This window comes from Bufo gargarizans, chromosome 3 (assembly GCF_014858855.1).
Source record: "Bufo gargarizans isolate SCDJY-AF-19 chromosome 3, ASM1485885v1, whole genome shotgun sequence".
In the NCBI taxonomy this organism is placed as follows: Eukaryota; Metazoa; Chordata; class Amphibia; order Anura; family Bufonidae; genus Bufo; species Bufo gargarizans.
Window position 1 is genome coordinate 35,986,291 of NC_058082.1, and position 23,720 is coordinate 36,010,010.

Consider the following 23,720-nt stretch of genomic DNA (forward strand, 5'->3'; position numbering starts at 1 on the left):
GGGAAGAGAAGCTGGGATATCTCATCACCTATCGTCAATGGTGCATCCTGTTTTGTCTGCCTGAATCTTTATTATAGAGGTTTTATAAGTCCAAATAACAATTTAGATAATAATGGATGACCACCTGAGTCAAACAGAAGAAATATGTAGTAAGTGGTCAGAATTAAAACTTAACGTTTAATTAGAAATTTTAGAAAATAGGTCCCATGATAATAGATAACAATAATGTATTGACATAAACAAGAAGCAACGCGGCGGGTTGCCAAACAGAAGGTAATAGTGCACAGAAGGTACTGTGCACTATTACCTTCTGTTTGGCAACCCGCCGCGTTGCTTCTTGTTTATGTCAATACATTATTGTTATCTATTATCATGGGACCTATTTTCTAAAATTTCTAATTAAACGTTAAGGTTTTATAAGTCACTGTAATCTTGCCTGTGATGATAACGAGCTGTAAAATATCAATGACAGCCGTTTAGGAGGAACCATCGACCAATGTGCAATATTTCAGGCCTTTTAAAAAAAAAGTGTTTTCCGTGTTTTCCGGGATATCCATAGGATAGGTCATCAAAATGAGATTTGGTGGAGGTATGACAACCTCACACCACCACTGATCAGCTGTTGGCAGCGACTGGTATGGGTCCACCACTGGGACCATGACCGATCACGAGACTGGGGGCCCTGTGTGCCCTTATGAATGGAGTGGCAGGTCGAGCATGTATACTGCTGCCTTATTCACTCTGTATGGGACTGCTATTTGGCTATCTCCAGCGGTCCCACAGAGAGTGAATGAAGCAACTATGTGCATGGAGGACCTGCTTCTCTATTCATATGGGACTACAGGATCCCCGCTCTCGTGAGGCAAGTATGTAGTATAGCTGGAAATCTAGATATTTATTTTTTGGGGTGAATGACTGAATAAGCAATACCAGGGGCATGTAAGTAAGGCTATATCTTTAGTTTAACTTTCATTTTCAGGTGAAAGGTCCTCTTTAACTACTGGGCACACAAAGGGGTGCATTATTTATACTGGGGGCACTATGGGGGCATAATATATATATATTGAGGGCACTAAAAACCAAATGAAGTGTATTAGTTTTTAATGGCCGTTTTTAACACTAAAAACGGATATTTGGCCAAAAAATTGATACAATGTGTTCGTTTCTAATGACTTTTTTTGCACTTTTCACTGTTGTGTGCATGTAGCCCAAGTGGTTGGAAGGTATAAAGCTACATATATATCTCATGGGAAATGTATGTGAGCGGCTCAGATATAGGTAAATGATGTATTTGCTTTTGCTCTGAAGAATGTCAAACAGGTAGGGCGGAAACAGACAGGATCTAGATATTGTGCTTGGATATCAATGCTGATATAACATTGTCAAGGGTGCTGTCTATGGTGACTATGTGAGTTATCAGCATTGTACAAGGAGAAAAACATATTAACAGAACGTAAAGCCTTGAACTCAGCGACTTTAACACTTCCGTGGCTGTTTCCAAAGTCCTTAAAGCACGGGTTGTCAATGGACATGACAATAATACAATTCTATTATGCTCTGTACATAGAACACTACAACCCCCAACATGACCCGACCACTGGACATAACCATAATACAATTCTATTCTACTTTGAACACAGTACACTACAACCCCTAATATGACCCAGCTACTGGACATTATACTACATCTCCCAACATGGCTGTCCACCAAACACTGTCATTATCATTTAGGTGGTATCAACATGAATGGACAGGTCTCTCAGGATCAGCATACTCTACTCCAGTTGCTCTCGCCATTTCCATGATCTGATGGTCAAGGATTATTGTTTATGGCCTTAAAAAACCCCATTGATCTTACTACAATATTCCCATAAGAACACAGGTCACTGTCTCCCACAATGTCAACACACTCCTCTGCTACTGCTGTCATAATTGCCATGATCTCAGTGGCTACAAAAGTTATTTAATTGCTGCCTACTACACACATTCTATAGTTTCAAAATTTCACAATCATTTTATGAGAACTTCGGTCACTGTCTCCTGCAACATCAGCCCACTCTGCTTCTGCTGCTGTGACCATCCTCTTTATCTGCTGTATATGGTTTCAGAGCAAGGGTGTATGTACCACAAAGACAGCCCATGCAATTGCTATCAGGTTTTTGAAGTGAGGGGTCCTAGTCCTATTTGGTACAATCCCTTTTGCTATTAGGTTCCAGTTAAATTAAATTTTTAGCAATTGGTGAAGGAGATGAGGAACTGTGAAGGAGATTACAGGTCATCCTGTCTTCGATGACAGAAGCCAGCACCAGTCTGATATTTGCTATAAGGCTTCCTATGTTCTGTGCATGGCACTGCTACTGAGTATTCTTTCCTTGTCTATTAATGGTGTATAGTCCTTAGTAGCACAATCACAATAGTGAAAAGGTCACTGCCATCCACAAGATCAGCATACTACTTTCCTGCTGCTACCATTCCCATCATCCCATTGCCTACAGGTTGCTCTTTCACTGCTCACTCTATGGGACTGTTCCTGTCTCATGTAGATCTATCCACACAAAACCTAAGAAAATTCTCATGAGAAAATTGGTCATTGCCTTCCACAAAATCAGCACACCTTTTTTCTCCTGCTATTATAGATTCCATTATTTATATGACTACAGGGTGTTATATCTTGTCCACTTCATGCTTTCTTTTCCTCAGTAACATAATCACAAGTGGACAGGTCACTGCTTTCCACAAAATCAAAACACTCCTCTCCTGCTGTTGTTCTCATTCCCATTATCCCATTAGCTAATGGTTGCTCTATAACTACTCTGTCTATTACATTGTCCCATGCAGTCAACCTCACAACGATAAAATCGTGAAAAGATACGTAGGTCACTGCCTTCCACAAGATCATCCCACTTTTACCTGATGCTGTAATCATTACTATTTTCCGTACCATATTCAGATGAATGCACAGGTCGCTGCTGCCTACAAGATCAACACACTCCTCCCCAACTGTCATCATTTCCATAGTTGGTTATAGGTAATTCCATTACTGAATGCTCTTCAATACTGTTTGTTTCATGCTATCCTAGCTTTACAAAACCTCACCATAATAATCTCATGAGAACATAAATCACTTCCTTCCATAGGACCAGTTCACTCTTCTCTTGCTACTGTGATCGTTACGTTGATCAATATGACTACAGAGTGTTGAACTCTCATCTACGGTGTGCAGTCTTGACCTAAGCAATGTAATCGCATTTAGTGGACAGGTCACTGACTCCCACAAGATCGACACGCTCATCTACTACTGCTGCCATAATTCCCATAATCTAAATTGCTACCACTTTTGCTGTTGTGATCAATCCCACAATCTCATGTAGCTCTGTCCCCACAAAACCTTACCATAATATTCTCATGAGAACATAAGTCACTGCCTTCCATAAAACCAGCTCATTCTTCTCCTGCTGCTTTAATCATTCTGGCCATCTCATTTGGTAAAAGAAGTTTTGTCCATACCCATGCTATGACACCGTTCCTGTCTGCTGCAGCAATGTCCATGCAAAACCCCACCACAATAATCTCATGAGAACATTAGTCACTGCCTTCCCCAAGACCAGCTCACTCTACCCCTGCTGCTGTCATAACTTCCATGATCTCAATTGGTAAAAGCTGTTTGGTCCATGACCAGTCTATGACACTGTTCCTGCAGCGCTATACCCACAAATCCTTACCATAATAATCTCATGAGAACATAAGTCACTGCCTTCCACAAGACCAGCTCACTCTTCTCCTTCTGCTGTGATCAATACCTTGATCTGTAAGACTACAGAGTGTTAAACCATCATCTATTTCGTACAGTCTTGACCTAAGCAACATAATAGTGGACAGGTCACTGGCTCCCACAAGATCAGCTCGCTCATCTACTACTGCTGCCATAATACCCATCATCTAAATGGTTACAGCTCTTTTGCTGCCTTCTGTATGACGCTGTTCCTATCTTTCACAGTCCTGTTCTTAGTAAACTTCACAACTATAATCTCATGAGAACCTGGGTCACTGCCTTTGGCAAAATCAGCTTCCTCCTCTTCTGCTGCTATCAACATCCACTTGATTTAACTACAGAATATCCTATCAATGTCCAATTTGAAGTCTGAAACATTTCATCAAATTTCTATCAAGAACAATTTTTTTATTATTATTATTGAAAATAAAATTGAAATAAGTCTAAAAATAAAGTTTAAAACAATGCAGTCATATACTTTTTTTTTTGGCAGGCTTCACTGAGGATCGGATTAGCAGCCAAGGAACTGAACAATACTTTAGCAAAGAACAAAGGTTTTTGGGGAGACAGGTCGCGCTGTTACCTAAAATGTGGAAATCCATTTCTAAGACATAAAAAATGTGGCATGGCAGAGTACATATTCTCTGAAATAATACATTCCGACTCCTTGTTATGAGTCACATGCCTCGCCCTAGCGTGTAAACTAAGTTTAAAGGGGAACTCTTCTTAAAAAGACTTTCACATAGTGTTTATACATTATGGAAAACCCTGTTTAAAGTGAATGTCCGGTTTCCTGACTGGACCAAATTTCTAATGGATGTGCATGAAAAATTCTTCAAAATATTCAGATCTGGGGGTGGTCTGGCCCTTCATCAACAAAGGTCATAGGTCACTTACCAACCACTATAGTCATGATGCAATGGCGCTGAGTCAAAACAAGGCATTGCAGCAGAACATTTCTCTTTGACCTGTACTGTGTTTACTGTATTTGACAAAGGGGACATGGTCCGATTCTGGTCATGGACCCCATTGGAATACACCAAAGTTTACTCCTCTTTAGAATACAAAAACCCGGTATAATAGGCTTTCGTAGCAAGTGGACCTTCTCTACATAGAAATATATTAATGAACTTTAGCCTTTTATCAATGCGTTGGATATTTTTGGCATAAATAGTGTCATTAAAAAGTTTGTCAAGTTCCAGGTTTGGAAGGGTGTATTTTGGGACCTTTGATGAGATGGAAAGCGTCGAGTTTGGCACGAGACGCTTTAATAAAAGGAAGCAGAATATTGTCTTAGCATCAAGAATTTCCAGCCTTTGTTTCCATTACCAGAAAAGGTATTTCTAGCCGTTTTTTCACACTTTCACCTACCAATCTGTGTACTTACTGTGGGAAAACATTGGCCAGTATGGACATCCTCGAAAGAACTATTAGAGAAGTAAGCTGCTGTTATAAATTATTTCCAGGAACAAAAAATTGGACCATTGGCCTAAAAAGTGATTAGTTGTTAAAAAAAAAAATTTGAGATATTTTTGGAAATATTTATGTAAAACAGTTTCTGTTTTCTATTTGGATATATTTTTGTTCATATTTTGCGAATTATTTTACTACTATTTGGAGTTATTTTTGATAATAGTTGTGAAATTATTTTTGGAGATTTTTTTTATTATATCTTTGGACATATTTTTTAGGTTGTTTTTTTTTTAAAATTATGTCTGGATAATTTTTTTTTATCCTCCCACTATACGACCTATGATTATATGTTTTAAGATAATCTTTGAGATATTTTAGATGATATTTCTAGAGCTATTATTTGAAAAATAATTTGAAATTTTTGCCCATAGTTTGAGAGTTTTGAATTTGTTGAAGATATTTTGATGTTGGTTTTGAAATTTTTTGGGTGATTTTTTTTTCTTACTATATGTTTTAGGCCTCGTGCACACGGCTGTTGTTTTGGTCCGCATCCGAGCCGCAGTTTTGGCGACTCGGATGCGGACCCATTCACTTTAATGGGGCCGCAAAAGATGCAGACAGCACTCCGTGTGCTGTCCGCATCCGTTGCTCCATTCCGTGGCCCCGCAAAAAAAATATAGCATGTCCTATTCTTGTCTGCACTTTGTGGACAAGAATAGGCAATTATATTAAAGGCTGTCCGGACCGTTCCGCAAATTGCAGAACACGCACGGACGCCATCAGTGTTTTGTGGATCCGCGATTTGCGTAACTGCAAAAAACGGAATGGTCGTGTGCATGTAGCCTAATACATACTTTTGAGGTTATTTTTGAAATGGTGTTTTGGAGATATTTTTCATTCTAGGACTGTGATAAATTGTTTGCTGATAACTTTGGAGGTATCTTTATGATATTTCTGGAGATATTATTTGATAATACTTTTTATTATATTTTTGGTATCCTTTTTGGAGACATTTTTTATTCTATGAGGCCTCATGCACACGAACGTATTTTCTTTCCATGTCCGTTAGTTTTTTTTTGCAGACCGAATACGTAACTAACCATTCATTTCAATAAGTACTCAAAAAAAAAGGAAGTTACTCCGTGTGCGTTCCGTTTCCGTATGTCTGTATTTCTGTTAAGCAAAAAAATAGAACATGTCCTTTTATTGTCCGCATTACGGACAAGGATAAGACTGTTCTATTAGAGGCCGGCTGTTCCGTTCCGCAAAATACGGAATGCACACGGGCGTCATCTGTACTTTTTTTGCAGATCCGTTTTTTGCGGACTGCAAAATACATATGGTCGTGTGTATGAGGCCTGACTGTGACAATAGTTGCGAAAATTTTGGATGATTTTATTTTTAATGATAGTTCTGGAAATTATTTTTGGAGATATTTTAGAAAATTGTTTTTGGTGCAATTTTTTTAAGAATTTTACAGATATTCTTGCAGTTATTTGGCTCATGTCTTTGTTAGGTGCAGCTGATCCTTTGCAGATAACTCATCTATGAGGTGCCTCCGACTTGATAACATTTATGTTCCTTTAGGTTTTCTGTTGGGAATTTTTAAAATTTTAAAAGGGAAATTTTGGGGAGAAGAGGGACAAATGGTCCATTCTATTCTAGACATGTAGATAAAATCAGACACCTGCACTATTCACTTGGAATCTGCAGACTTATGTAAGCAGGGTGTGGGCTCTTTAAGGACTTGTATGTTGGGTTTAAACAGCAGGCACAGAGCAGGACGATTCATATCGGATTGGCAGCAAAGGCCGCTGCATGTGGACAAAGGGGTGAAATCTATGGTCAGAATCCACAGCAGAATTTGACGTGCTGCATAAAGGGGTGCACACTGATTTTATAGGATCCCATTGGGTCGCCGTACCCCACCCAGTTGTCCAGTTCACCTTCGGTAAACTCTCTGAAGCAGCGCAATGTCTTTTTTTTTTTATTAAGCAGAAAAAATGTAAATCTTAAAAAAAAATATAAAAATTTTAATAAACGTCATCCTCCACCTCACCCACTTTATTGGAAAAACTGGTGATCCATACTCATTCAGAACATCATATTTCTCAATGAATTTACACCGGACAACGGATATAATGACATTAATACATTTCCCCATACAGCTCTATGTCTGCAGCCTCCCTCCTAGAATGTGTTCAAAAACTGTTTGCCTAAAGCCACCACTAGGGGGAGCTCAGTGCATATGAATATTTGAATGCAATGGAAGCTGCAACAATCTCTTTGCCCTGAGCTCCCCCTAGTGGCGGCTGCATGAAAATGTAGTGTTTTCATGTCGGGAACAGAAGAAAGAGTTCAGAGTCAGGCCCCCCTTTCTCCAAGGAGTAGCATGGTTTGCCTTATGGAAATTTTCCACAGTGTGCAGATGAGGCTTGTTAAAATCCAAGCAGCTATAATTCTTTCTGATAAGTCTATAGATCTCATTGATGTGCCCCAGTCTAGAAGGGTCTTTTATTTATTTTGGCTGATTCCCCCTAAGTTAAAGACGAGTCCAGTAGACTTAATAACGATATACAAGACAACAAAAAGCAAACGTATAAAAGGTGCCAAAGAGACTGACGGAGACTCCGCAAACAAGAAAACCACACAAAAGCCACATAACCGAAGCAGCTCCCTTTGTCGGGGGGCCGACTGCTGAAGTGAAGCCGAATGGTCCTCACAATGGCCGCTCAATCGCACCCAGTCCCTGATAAATACAGTTCTGGTGCATTAGGCTGTGTGTGAATGACGCGCACTCTGCACAAGGTATTCAGCAGTGCCGCCGCCAGAAGGGGCAGCCTGCCGCCGGGCAGACTTGATGACAGACTGGCCCTTTAAGAAGTTTACAGGTAAGCCAAGCAGCTGCAGGGGGAAGAAAAGCGCTCAGCGATGTGACAAGCTTTTAATGGGTAATTGAAGGAGACAGGGCGTGCCGGATTGTCCTTTGAAATCTGACAAGGTGGAACGCATAGCTTTAGGCCCCTTTCATACGAGCGAGTTTTCCGCACGGGTGCAATGCGTGACGTGAACGCATAGCACCCGCACCGAATCCTGACCCGTTCATTTTCATGGGTCTGTGCACATGAGCGTGTTCTATATTCTACGTTTTTCACGCAGCCCTGGCCCCATAGAAGTGAATTGGGCTTTAGTGAAAAACACATTGCATCCGGAAGCAAGTGCGGGTGCGATGCATTTTTCACTGATGGTTGCTAGAAGATGTTGTTTGTAAACCAAAACGCATTCTACCTGCGCGGAAAAAAACTGAACAACTGAACGCAATTGCAGACAAAACGGACTGAACTTGCTTGCAAAATGGTGCTAGTTTCACTGAACGCATCCGGACCTAATCCGTCACGCTCGCTCGTGTGAAAGAGGCCTTAGGGTCGCACCTATAGACGAAGTCCTTGAACTAGGATTATTTAGGGATTGAGGGAAAATATCACTTTCTAGCATGTGAAAGCTACAACCCCTTAAAGAGCAACGCAGTTCTTCGAAATTAAAGGGTCATCCCAGGATTATTGTAAAAAATTGAAATCTAACATCATATAGAACATGACAATCTCTTTCTAACAAAGCTAGAACCAGCCCTGTACCTCACATGGATCCAGAGATCTCCACATTCATTGCTCCAATTGCTCTGCCAGATTTATTTCAAGTTGACATCTCAGGGGGTGAGTCCTTTGACTGCAGTTCTCCTTATCACAGCTCAGGTGGTGAGTCCATTCTGCTGCAGCTCTCCCTATTATAGCTCAAGGTAGCGTTCATTTCCTCTGCAGCTTTCTCCCTACCACAGCTCAGGGGGTGAGTCCTTTCCTCTGCAGCTCTCTCCCTACCACAGCTCAGGGGGTGAGTCCTTTCCTCTGCAGCTCGCTCCCTACCACAGCTCAGGGGGTGAGTCCTTTCCTCTGCAGCTCGCTCCCTACTGCAGCTCAGGGGGTGAGTCCTTTCCTCTGCAGCTCTCTCCCTACCACAGCTCAGGGGGTGAGTGTTTTCCTCTGCAGCTTGCTCCCTACCACAGCTCAGGGGGTGAGTCCTTTCCTCTGCAGCTCTCTCCTTATCACAGCTCAGGTGGTGAGTCCTTTCCTCTGCAGCTCTCTCCCTACCACAGCTCAGGGGGTGAGTCCTTTCCTCTGCAGCTCTCTCCCTACCACAGCTCAGGGGGTGAGTGTTTTCCTCTGCAGCTTGCTCCCTACCACAGCTCAGGGGGTGAGTCCTTTCCTCTGCAGCTTGCTCCCTACAACAGCTCAGGGGGTGAGTCCTTTCCTCTGCAGCTCTCTCCCTACCACAGCTCAGGGGGTGAGTCCTTTCCTCTGCAGCTCGCTCCTTACCACAGCTCAGGGGGTGAGTCCTTTCCTCTGCAGCTCTCTCCCTACCACAGCTCAGGTGGTGAGTCCTTTCCTCTGCAGCTCTCTCCTTATCACAGCTCAGGGGGTGAGTCCTTTCCTCTGCAGCTCTCTCCTTATCACAGCTCAGGGGGTGAGTCCTTTCCTCTGCAGCTCTCTCCCTACCACAGCTCAGGGGGTGAGTCCTTTCCTCTGCAGCTCTCTCCCTACCACAGCTCAGGTGGTGAGTCCTTTCCTCTGCAGCTCTCTCCCTACCACAGCTCAGGGGGTGAGTCCTTTCCTCTGCAGTTCTCTCCCTACCACAGCTCAGGGGGTGAGTCCTTTCCTCTGCAGCTCTCTCCTTACCACAGCTCAGGGGGTGAGTCCTTTCCTCTGCAGCTTGCTCCCTACCACAGCTCAGGGGGTGAGTCCTTTCCTCTGCAGCTCTCTCCTTATCACAGCTCAGGGGGTGAGTCCTTTCCTCTGCAGCTTGCTCCCTACCACAGCTCAGGGGGTGAGTTCTTTCCTCTGCAGCTCTCTCCCTACCACAGCTCAGGGGGTGAGTCCTTTCCTCTGCAGCTCTCTCCCTACCACAGCTCAGGTGGTGAGTCCTTTCCTCTGCAGTTCTCTCCCTACCACAGCTCAGGGGGCGAGTCCTTTCCTCTGCAGCTCTCTCCCTATCACAGCTCAGGGGGTGAGTCCTTTCCTCTGCAGCTTGCTCCCTACCACAGCTCAGGGGGTAAGTCCTTTCCTCTGCAGTTCTCTCCCTACCACAGCTCAGGGGGTGAGTCCTTTCTTCTGCAGCTCGCTCCCTATCACAGCTCAGGGGGTGAGTCCTTTCCTCTGCAGCTCTCTCCCTACCACAGCTCAGGGGGTTAGTCCTTTCCTCTGCAGCTTTCTCCCTACCACAGCTCAGGGGGTGAGTCCTTTCCTCTGCAGCTCTCTCCCTACCACAGCTCAGGTGGTGAGTCCTTTCCTCTGCAGTTCTCTCCCTACCACAGCTCAGGGTGCGTTTCCTTTCTGCTGCAGCTCCTCACCTTTAACTGTCACAGCTTCTAACTGTAGATATGGCTGCAGATGGATGGAACTGAGCCTGTGCGACTACTGCAGCAAAGTGAACAGAGAAATAAAAAAAAATAACAGCAGGTGGCGCTATACAGATACATTTTACTGAATAACTCAGGAGGCTATACAAAATTTTAAATTACATGCAATTACAAAGGTATTTACTATTAAAAAAAAGTAGAATATTTTTCATAGGACACACGGTTTTAAGGGGTTGTACAAGATTAGAAAAACATGGCTTTTTTTGAGAACCAGCACCACCCCGGACTATGGGTTGTGTCTGGTACTGCAGATCAGATCCTTTGAAGTGAGCGTGGCTGAGCTGCAATATCGCACACCACCTGTAGACAGATGTGGCGCTGTTTCTGGAAGAAAGAAGCCATGATTTTTTCTAATCAAACCAGAAAAAAAACGCTGTACAAACGCTCAAGGGTTTTGGTGTACTTGCAATTTAGCACTTCATTTTCCTTTATTAATTTATATATTTCAATGGCAGACATTTCATTGGACATATGTAAGGTATAGCCAGACAGGTACTGTCACTGGATAGCCCTGGGGGGCCTTTTTCAGGCCCCATGTCGTCTGCAGAAACCGTCAGCCAATGGTCGATTTAATAGTTGTCACAAAGTAGAGAAGCTTTCCTGCCTGTAATACCACACACAACCTGAAGACAGGTGTGGCGCCATTTTTGGGAGAAAGCAGCAATGTTTTTTTTGAATGATAGAAAATCCTTTCAAAGGGGTTTTCAGACTGGCTTATACTGATAACTTATCCTAAGTATTTGATCGGTGGGGGTCTGACTCCGAGGACCCCCATGATCAGCCATTTGTGGAGGCCTTTGCACAACTTACTTTAGGCCTAGGCGCCGCTCAGTCCTATCCAACTGAAGGGGGCTGCGATGCCAAGTACTGCCACTATACAATGGATGGCGCTGTACTGATCAGCGGGGGTCCTGGGTGTCGAATCGGATCAGAAATCTAGTGATATGCAACCCTATGGCCCCTTTTACACGGGCGAGAATTCTGTGCGGGTACGATGCGTGAGGTGAACGCTTTGCACCCGCACTGAATCCGGACCATTTCATTTCTATGGGGCTGTGCACATGAGCGGTGATTTTCACGCATCACTTGTGCGTTGCGTGAAAATCACAGCATGCTCTATATTCTGCGTTATTCATGTGTTCTGTATTCAGAATGCTATTATTTTCCCTTATAACCATGTTATAAGGGAAAATATACAGAACACCGAACCCAAACCCGAACTTCAGTGAAGAAGTCTGGGTTCGGTTCGGGGTACCACAGTCAGTTTTTTATCACGCGCGTGCAAAACGCATTGCACCCACGCGATAAAAACTGAACATCGCAATGCAATCGCAGTCAAAACTGACTGCAATTGCGTACCTACTGGCATGATGTTCCCTGATCGCAGACGCAACGCATCTAGACCTAATCCGGACACGCTCGTCTGCAAGGGGCCTAAGGCCTCTTTCACACGAACGATACGGATTGGCTTCGGACGCGTTCAGGGTGCGTTTAGTGAAACTCGCACCATTTTTCAAGCACGTTCAGTCAGTTTTGTCTCCGATTGCGTTCATTTTTTCCGCGCGGGTGCAATGCGTTTTGATGCGTTTTTCACGCGCGTGATAAAGAACTGAAGGTTTACAAACAACATTTCTTAGGAACCATCAGTGGAAAAACGCAATGCATCCGCACTTGCTACCGGATGCAATGCGTTTTTCACTGAAGCCCCCGGGGCTGCGTGAAAAACACAGAATATAGAACATTCAGCGTTTTTTAACGCAACGCAGAACTGATGCGTGACACGGACCCATTGAAATGAATGGGTCAGGATTCAGTGCGGGTGCTATGCGTTCACGTTCACATTGTAGCTCATATTAAAAGGGTCTTCTGGGAGTAAATGAGCCCAAACCGTGATGCGGCGTGTCCATGTTTTGTAGATCCACAGTTTACAGTCCGCACAACGGACCTGGTCGTGTGCACAGGGATTTACAGTGTCTAATAAGAAGCTTGGATGAGTGAAGGGATGCAGCACAGAACTCGTCAAAACCTTCAAAATGACAATAAAAAGCAATTCACCTCCAGGCGGGATTACAAGCTGTCATCTGACGGGCGGAGAAGAAAGACAAGAGTAAAGTTACACAAGGCCAAGGACTGAAAGATGCATCAATGGTGGATGAGGACGCCGATCGTGTCAGCCGCGGTATACCAACATGGTAACAGTCATGTAATTAACAAAGATCAAAAAGAGATAAAAGAGAAGTATATATGTATTTGTGGGGGGAGGGAACGGGTTAAGCTACTACCAAGAGCATATTTCATACACGGCCCCAAATATCACCGGTAATACTCCATATACACTGCCCACCTATCTACTATCTTCATATATACTTCCCCCCACCACCAGAAATACTCCATATACACTGCCCACCCATCTACTATCTTCAAATATACTGCCCCCACCACCAGGAATACTCCATATACACTGCCCACCCATCTACTATCTTCATATATACTTCCCCCCACCAGAAATACTCCATATACACTGCCCGCCCATCTACTATCTTCATATATACTGCCCCCACCACCAGGAATACTCCATATACACTGCCCACCCATCTACTATCTTCATATATACTTCCCCCCACCAGAAATACTCCATATACACTGCCCACCCATCTACTATCTTCATATATACTGCCCCCCACCACCAGAAATACTCCATATACACTGCCCACCCATCTACTAACTTCATATAAACTGCCCCCCACCACCAGAAATACTCCATATACACTGCCCACCCATCTACTACCTTCATATATACTGCCCCCCCACCACCAGAAATACTCCATATACACTGCCCACCCATCTACTATCTTCATATATACTACCCCCACCACCAAAAATACTCCATATACACTGCCCACCCATCTACTAACTTCATATAAACTGCCCCCACCACCAGAAATACTCCATATACACTGCCCACCCATCTACTACCTTCATATATACTGCCTCCACCACCAGGAATACTCCATATAAGCTGCCCACCCATCTACTAACTTCATATAAACTGCCCCCCACCACCAGAAATACTCCATATACACTGCCCACCCATCTACTACCTTCATATATACTGCCCCCACCACCACCAGAAATACTCCATATACACTGCCCACCCATCTACTATCTTCATATATACTGCCTCCACCACCAGGAATACTCCATATACACTGCACACCCATCTACTAACTTCATATAAACTGCCCCCCACCACCAGAAATACTCCATATACACTGCCCACCCATCTACTACCTTCATATATACTGCCCCCCACCACCTCCAGAAATACTCCATATACACTGCCCACCCATCTACTACCTTCATATATACTGCCCCACCACCACCATCACCAGGAATACTCCAAAGACATTGCCCACCCATCTATTACCTTCATATATACTGCCTCACCATCACCAGGAATACTCCATACTCCATATACACTGCCCACCCATGTACTACCTTCATATATACTGCCCCACCAACACCACCAGGAATACTGCATATACACTGCCGACCCATCTACTTCTTTCATATATACTGCCCCCACCACCAGAAATACTCCATATACACTGCCGACCCATCTACTACCTTCATATATACTGCCCCTCACCACCTCCAGAAATACACCATATACACTACCCACCCATCTACTACCTTCATATATACTGCCCCCACCATCAGGAATACTCCATATACACTGCCCACCCATCTACTACCTTCATATATACTGCCCCACCACCACCAGAAATACTCCATATACACTGCCCACCCATCTACTATCTTCATATATACTGCTCCACCACCACCATCACCAGGAATACTCCATATACACTGCCCACCCATCTACTACCTTCATATATACTGCCCCCACCACCACCAGAAATACTCCATATACACTGCCCACCCATCTACTATCTTCATATATACTGCCTCCACCACCAGGAATACTCCATATACACTGCACACCCATCTACTAACTTCATATAAACTGCCCCCCACCACCAGAAATACTCCATATACACTGCCCACCCATCTACTACCTTCATATATACTGCCCCCCACCACCTCCAGAAATACTCCATATACACTGCCCACCCATCTACTACCTTCATATATACTGCCCCACCACCACCATCACCAGGAATACTCCAAAGACATTGCCCACCCATCTATTACCTTCATATATACTGCCTCACCATCACCAGGAATACTCCATACTCCATATACACTGCCCACCCATGTACTACCTTCATATATACTGCCCCACCAACACCACCAGGAATACTGCATATACACTGCCGACCCATCTACTTCTTTCATATATACTGCCCCCACCACCAGAAATACTCCATATACACTGCCGACCCATCTACTACCTTCATATATACTGCCCCTCACCACCTCCAGAAATACACCATATACACTACCCACCCATCTACTACCTTCATATATACTGCCCCCACCATCAGGAATACTCCATATACACTGCCCACCCATCTACTACCTTCATATATACTGCCCCACCACCACCAGAAATACTCCATATACACTGCCCACCCATCTACTATCTTCATATATACTGCTCCACCACCACCATCACCAGGAATACTCCATATACACTGCCCACCCATCTACTACATTCATATATACTGCCCCACCACCAGGAATACTGCATATACATTGCCGACCCATCTACTACCTTCATATATACTGCCAACCCTACACTTCCAGCACCTACACTGCCAAACATCTACTACAAACACCTACACATGCACTGCCAAACATCTACTACCTAAACCTATACCTCCTATACCTTTCAATGCCAGCCATCTACTACCAGCACTTACACATGCACTGCCAACCATCTACTACCATCACCTGCACATGTATTGCCAACCATCTACTACTAGCACCTACTATGCACTACCAACCATCTACTACCAGCACCTACTATGCACTGCCAACCCTCTACTACCAGCACCTACTATGCACTGCCAACCATCTACTACCAGCATCTACACATGCACTGCCAACCATCTACTACCAGCACCTACACATGCACTGCCAACAATCTACTACCAGCACCTACAGCTGTAGAGCCAACCATCTACTACCAGCACCTACAGCTGTAGTGCCAACCATCTACTACCAGCAGCTACACATGCACTGCCAACCATCTACTACCAGCACCTACAGCTGTAGAGCCAACCATCTACTACCAGCACCTACAGCTGTAGTGCCAACCATCTACTACCAGCAGCTACACATGCACTGCCAACCATCTACTACCAGCACCTACAGCTGTAGAGCCAACCATCTACTACCAGCAGCTACACATGCACTGCCAGCCATCTCAGATGGTTATTAACCTGGAGTAGGGCTGAGTTTGTCATTTGGCACAATCCATATTGATATCTGTGTTGCACACCATAAACATCTACTAAATCTTGTTATGATGTGTTACCAATGCAGGAACCTAGCAGTGCTGCCATTTGCCACACTTTATAGTGCTATTACATCGTTTATAGCCATACACTGAAAACCAAAAATGCAGCCCCAAAGAGTTAACAATGACAAATTCAGATCTGCTCCATCTGCATTACTAGCCAGTTCTTTTTATTATTTGCAGATGTAAAAAAATTGAGTTTGTCATTTGGCACATTTCGTCATGATGTTACTTATGACAAACTCGAAATCACAAACTCGAACCCTGCCTCATCTACATAAAGGCTAAAGTTCAGCAGAGCTGAGTTTGGCATTTGACACGATTGAAGGTGATATCACAATGTGACATACTTTTTTAATATAGTAACTGAGACCTATTACAACCCAGAAAAGATACATGTGACGCACATTCAGCTCTGCTTCATCTGCATTTAGACAGATTCTTTCATAACAAAGGCATGTACTATAGCAGAGTCAAGTTTGCCATTTGGCACAATTCACATGGTGACATCACACGGTGCTAAATGGGACTGCAGAGAAAGACAAAGCAAGCGAGGGAGACAGAGCAAATTCGTGAAAACTGTGGCTCAAATGGCATGAAAAACTACCATGCACTAAATTGTTTATGTGTTTTACGCTGGGTTCAGACCTGAGCGTTCTGTATGCGCGATTGTACCGGCGTTTGCAATCGCGCATACAGAGACAAGCGAACGCCCATTGTCGCGCGTTCCCGGAAGTCTATGTACGGGAACGCGCGACAAGACGCCCCAAAGAAGCTCATGTACTTCTTGGGGCGTCGGGCGTTTTACAGCGCGATCGTACGCGCTGTAAAACGCTCAGGTGAGAACCATTCCCATAGGGAATCATTGGTTCTTGCCTGTTGAGCGTTTTGAGGTCTGAACCCAGCCTTAGACATTTTTTATGGCTCGCAAGATGATTTTGAAGAGTTTGAAGAAAAAGGGTGTGTGGCTAAGTGGAGCCATAAAATACGCCAGATCATGTGCCGTTAATTAGGCGCAAAACATTTGTTTAAAGTAATCCAGTCGGTAGGTGGCTCTAATGTCTATGTGGATGTGCCAGGTCAGACTTCATTTTTCAAAACAGTAAGACTGACCTTGTTGCTCATGGCAACCAATCAGAGCTCTGCTTTCATTTTTCCAGAGCAGTTTAAGACATGAAAGCTGATCTCTGATTGGTTCTATGGACAACAGGATCTGAGGCCTACTGGTTACACAGAGGCCTGCTGCCACTTAGGCCTCATGTTGTGTTCCGGTCCGCAAAATGGGGTTCCGTTGTTCCGTGATCCGTTTCCGTTTTTGTTTCCGTGTGTCTTCCTTTATTTTTGGAGGATCACCAGACAGGAAAGTAAAAAAAAGTCTTAAGTCAAGTTTGCCATGCAAATGATGGAAAAAAAACGGATGCGGATGACAATCTTATGTGCATCCGTGTTTTTTTACGGACCCATTGACTTGAATGGGTCCGCGAACCGTTTCCGTGAAAAAAATAGGACAGGTTATATTTTTTTGATGGACTGGAACCACGGATCACGGACGCGGATGACAAACGGTGCATTAGCCGAGTTTTCCACGGACCCATTGAAAGTTAATGGGTCCATAGAAAATCACAAAAAACGGAACAACGGACATGGAATGAAACAACGGTAGTGTGCATGAGGCCTAATACTGTGATAGATTGTCTGCCTTTCTGTCCTAGTTTTATTTCCAAATTTAGGCCTCATGCACACGACAGTATTTTTTGGCGGTCCGCAAAAAGGGGTTCCGTTGTTCCGTGATCCGTGTCCGTTTTTGTTTCCGTGTGTCTTCCTTTATTTTTGGAGGATCTCCAGACATGAAGGAAAGTATAAAGAAATCTAAGTTTAGTTTGCCATGCAAATGATAGGGAAAAAAAACGGATGCGGATGACAATCTTGTGTGCATCCGTGTTTTTTCACGGACCCATTGACTTGAATGGGTCCGCGAACCGTTGTCCGTGAAAAAAATAGGACAGGTCATATTTTTTTCACGGACTGGAAACACGGATCACGAACGCGGATGACAAACGGTGCATTAGCCGAGTTTTCCACGGACCCATTGAAAGTCAATGGAAAACGGAACAATGGACACGGGACACTCGTTGGTGTCCAGTGGGCCCCCCCTCCCTCCCCTGTAGTTAACTCGTTGGTGGCCAGTGGGCCCCCCCCCTCCGTCCGCTATAGATAACTCATTGGTGTCCAGTGGGCCCCCCCTCCGTCCGCTATAGATAACTCATTGGTGTCCAGTGGGCCCCCCCTCCCTCCGCTGTAGATAACTCGTTGGTGGCCAGTGGGCCCTCTCCCCTCCCTCCCCCTCCTAATTAAAATCGCCCCCCTATCATTGGTGGCAGTGGTGAGTACCGATCGGAGTCCCAGTGTAATCGCTGGGGCTCCGATCGGTAACCATGGCAACCGGGACGCTACTGCAGTCCCGGTTGCCATGGTAGCTTAGCAATTTGTAGAAGCTTCATACTTACCTGAAGAGCTGCGATGTCTGTGACCGGCCGGGAGCTCCTCCTACTGGTAAGTGAAAGGTCTGTGCGGCGCATTGCTTATAGCACAGACCTGTCACTTACCAGTAGGAGGAGCTCCCGGCCGGTCACAGACATCGCTGCTCTTCAGGTAAGTATAAAGCTTCTACAAATTGCTAAGCTACCATGGCAACCGGGACTGCAGTAGCGTCCCGGTTGCCATGGTTACCGATCGGAGCCCCAGCGATTACACTGGGACTCCGATCGGTACTCACCACTGCCACCAATGATAGGGGGGCGATTTTAATTAGGAGGGGGTGGGAGGGGAGAGGGCCCACTGGCCACCAATGAGTTATCTATAGCGGACGGAGGGGGGGCCCACTGGACACCAATTAGTTAACTACAGGGGAGGGAGGGGGGGCTGGCTACCAAGAAGTTAACTACAGGGGAGGGAGGGGGGGGGAGGCGGCCGCACTGGCCACAAATGAGTTAAAAACAGGGGGGGGGGGGGTCTGCCCCCTGCTGCCTGGCAGCACCTGCCAGGCAGCAGGGGGCAGTCATGTACACAGTTTTTCAGTATATTCTAACCTGAAGCGTCCCCATCACCATGGGAACGCCTCTGTGTTAGAATATACTGTCGGATCTGAGTTTTCACGAAGTGAAAACTCACCTCTGAAAAAGCTTTTATGCAGACGGATCTTCGGATCCGTCTGTATGAAAGCAACCTACGGCCACGGATCACGGACACGGATGCCAATCTTGTGTGCATCCGTGTTCTTTCACGGACCCATTGACTTGAATGGGTCCGTGAACCGTTGTCCGTCAAAAAAATAGGACAGGTCATATTTTTTTGACGGACAGGATACACGGATCACGGCCTCGGCTGCAAAACGGTGCATTTTCCGATTTTTCCACGGACCCATTGAAAGTCAATGGGTCCGCGAAAAAAAACGGAAAACGGCACAACGGCCACGGGTGCACACAACGGTCGTGTGCAGGAGGCCTAACTATTAGGAAAACAAAGGGGTATTTTTTTTTAAGGCTTTACACCAGAAAACTGAGGTATACAACTGGTGATGCAAGCCCCAAAATTTGCGACTTTTGTCTGTTTATGCCGTTTTTGGCATTTTTCCTTAAACAGTGGTAATGGACTAGCACAAGGGCGACAGATTTATTATAATTTAATCCAGAAACTGGGATCAATTATAGCGGAAATTAACCCCAGAATATGGGGCTGGTGCACAATAGATTTGATTTCCTGGCGCACGGACAGGCACAGTCGCGGAAAATGTATTAAAGGGGTTGTATCATCTTGGACACTGGGGGCATAGCGCTAGGATAGGATATGCCCATAATGTCTGATAAGTGTGGGTCCCTGACCTATCCTTATAACGAAGCACGCAATGTGCAAGAGAGCGCACTGCGCAAGTGCGGCCCCCTCCATTCATTTCTAGGGGACTGCCGAAAATAGTTAACCGCGCACTCGGCTATTTTCAGAAGCCCCATTGAAATGAATGGGAAGTGTACCGCGCAAGAGAGGCCACCGCTCCATTCACTTCTATGGGGCTCACGGAAATAGCCGAGCACAGTCCCATAGAAACGAGGAGGGTGGTCACCCATGTGCAATGCGCCCCCCTTCACTTTGCGGGCTCCTGAGGTGGGACCCGCACCTATTAGACATTGGGGCATACCCTAGCGATATACCCCCATTATCCAACATCATACAACCCCTTTAAGGGGCCTGTGCCTCTCCTTTTACCCCAGGCAACCACAGCAACCAATCACAGCTCAGCTTTCATTTTTCAAGTGCCGAAAAGCTGCGCAGTGATTGGTTGATGTGGACGTTTTCTTTTTTAAATATTCCCCTGGGCCACAGTTCAATGGCAACATATCCAGCTCTGCTACATGCGTACAGTCCGCAGCTGGGTGTTCATACATCACGTGTGATCACTCAGCGCATTATCTATATCCTTCAGAAATTCCTCAGATGAGGACTGTGACCTTTATACTAGACGCACGGGTTAATGTATAGGCCCTTCTCCTGTGGCTCTCGCCCATGGGTAGTAAATATTTCTGCACCTGACATTCCACCATCATTCCTTTAACTAGGTGTTTCCTCCTGTATTGCCAAAAAGATATAGGAGTGCTGAGTTTGTCATTTGTTTTAGGTCTCATGGACAGTTTTGGTATGCATCCAATCCGCATTTTTTTGCGGACCGCTCTGGGACCTATTCTTTTCTATGGGTCGACAAAAAATGCAGACAGCACACTCATGTCATGTGTCCGCATTTCGTGCGGCTGTTCCTCCTATCCCTGCCGCTTTTGCAATGAGAAAATTGCGGGATGCACGCGGTCTCCATATTTTGCGTATCCGTGTTTTGCGGAAATGGATATCGTCGTGTGCATAAGGTCTTATAGCTATGATGAACCTGAACGAGAGGGCTACAAAGTCAGCTCTGCTACATCTGCACACAGATGCATTTTGCTTCCTGTGCAGTGATAAAACGGATCTTAAATATTTCTGTCAGTCAGCATTACTTTTTTTTATATAAGCGCCATAATTAAAGCTGTAGATGTAGCAGAGTTGAATTGGTCATTGAACTCTTTTTGGGGCTGCATTGTTGCCAGGTCATTTGCATCCCTCTCTGAGATGAATGGGGGTCCGATGTGGAGCCCCTGCTTTCACATGCCCCAGGAGAGCTTGGCTTCTCTGCAGCACCACAGGCGTCCACTAGAAACAAAGGACACGGATTTCAATGTATGTCCGTCCAGCCATGCTTTGTTTTCCCTATACCATCGCCCCTCACCAATGTCAGCTGATCCGGTGGGGCTCAAGACCCTCTGCTATCAGCCATGGAGGGAGGAACAGCGGTGTAAGAAAGGTGTCCAAATTGAGCAATCCTATGACGATAACGCAATGTGCTCACCTGCAGCCCTCTGCTAAACTACAGATGACAAACTCAGCAGTGCTACACCTCAAAAGTAAATGTTGATCATAGTCAACTCACTTTGACACCAGGAAGACTTAATTCAGTATGCACAACAGAAAAACAGTCAGTGACAAACTCAGCTCTGCTACTTCTGAATTGTAGATGCTGATCGTAGTCAACTCACGGTGGCCTTGATGCATTATGCACAAAAGAAAGTGGTCAATAATAAACTCAGCTCTACTACGTCGACCTATGGTGATACCAGGTGTCCTTAATGCATTATGCACAAAAGAAACCTGTCAATGATAAACTCAGTTCTGCTATATCTGAAATGTAGATGTCACAGATAACTCACGGTGACACCAGGTAGACTTACTGCATTATGCAAAAAAAGAAACGGATCATGACAAACTTGGCTCTGCTACATCTAAAATATAGATGTTGACCACAGTCAACTCATAGGGACACCAGGCAGACTGATTGCATTAAGCACAAAAAATAAAATAAACTGGTCAATGACAAAGTCAGCTCTACTACATCTGAAATATAGATGTTGACCACAGTCAACCCATGGCGACACCAGCTAGAATTACTGCATTAATGTTAATGAACTCAGTTCTGCTACATCTGAAATAACAGATGTTGACCACAGCCAAGTCATGGTGACACCAGGTAGACATTGCATTGGGCACTAAGGAAACCACATATGGCACCAAAGAAAATGGTCAATGATAAACTCAGCTATGCTACACCTGAAATGCAAATACTGATCATAGTCAACTCATGGAGACACCAGGTAGACTTACTGCATTAAGCACAAAAGTAACCTGTCAATGACAAACTCAGCTCTGCTAAATCTGAAATGTAGGTGTTGACCATAGTGAACCTATGGGGATACCAGGTGACCTGTATACATTATGCACAAAAGAAACCGGTCAATGAAAATTCAGCTCTGCTACATCTGAAATGTAGATGCTGATCATAGTGATGACGGCAGGTAGACTCATTGCATTGGGCACCACGGGAACTAGTCAATGACAAACTCTGCACTGCTACATAGGTGCTGACCGAAGCCAAGTGATACCAGGCAGACTCATTGCATAATGCACAAAATAAACTGGTCCAATACAAACTCAGCCCTGCTACACATGAAATCTAGCTGCTGATAACAGTCAACCCAAGGTGACACCAGGTAGACATACTTCATTATGCATGACAGAAAACAGTCAATGACAAACTCAGCTCTGCTACATTTGTAATGTAGGTGCTGACTGTAGTCAACTCCCGGTGACACCAGGTAAACTTACTGCATTATGCAGAAGCAAAACAGGTCAATGACAAATTCAGCTCTGCTACATCTGCATTGCTCCTGTATACAGCCCACCTGGTGGTGTGCTGCCGGCTACAGTTGTCACTTGTGGGACTCACCAGCTTTCCTCCAAGTAATCAGTGCAAGGAACTCCGCAGGAAAGCCTGGATCATGTCTCCAGATCCCTCCGGTGCCAGGGGGATTTTATTCCAGGTCACAGCCCCTGTGGTGCTGAGTGCCCATCCAGGCAGGGCAGTGCCCATAGAGCTGGGTGGTCAGTAGCTGGAGCAGCAGGGCAGGTGGCTCCTGTCTCTGACCCTTCTCTGCTGCTACTGATGATCTCTGCAAAGTTTTCAGAGTTGCAGGGAAAACTTTTGCTCTGACTCCTCAGGATCACGTGATCCCTCCCACCCACAGGCTCCTGGCCCAGAACAAACAGCTCCAGTGGGAGCAGCCTGTGTCCCTGCAGAGGGCTGGCACTGGCGCACCAAGGGCCGCCTGCCCTCTGCCCCTTCCCCATACAACCTAGCAGGGGCTGGGGACAATGCAGGGGACACAATGGGGCTGACGCATGGCAGCACAGGGCTGCGGACTCTCTCAGACTCTTATATGGTGATACCCGGGTACCTCTACTATGCCCATTGTCTGCCAGAGGGCTGAGGGTGCAGAACACACAGGGGCTCATGTATAGAATGTAGCAGTGATGGGAAGTGTAGTGAGGTGGCACCTCGGGCACACACTGGCATCTCATGGATAAATATTTCACCACGCTTTAACATTGGGGGGTGCACAAGTCACGGGGGTGCCGCTTGTGCCGCTTCACTCAGTTCAGCCAATCAT

General features: G+C 45.2%; 1 protein-coding gene across 1 annotated transcript in view; it reads right to left on the reverse strand.

Annotated features, from left to right (window-relative positions):
- The window catches only part of PRSS23 (serine protease 23), a 37,762-nt gene extending 14,519 nt beyond the window's left edge, over positions 1-23,243 (reverse strand). The window contains exon 1 of the mRNA XM_044283765.1: positions 23,000-23,243. The gene's annotated coding sequence lies outside the window, so the exon portion shown is untranslated. The remainder of the gene's footprint in view (positions 1-22,999) is intronic.
- Between the last annotated feature and the right edge of the window lie 477 nt (positions 23,244-23,720).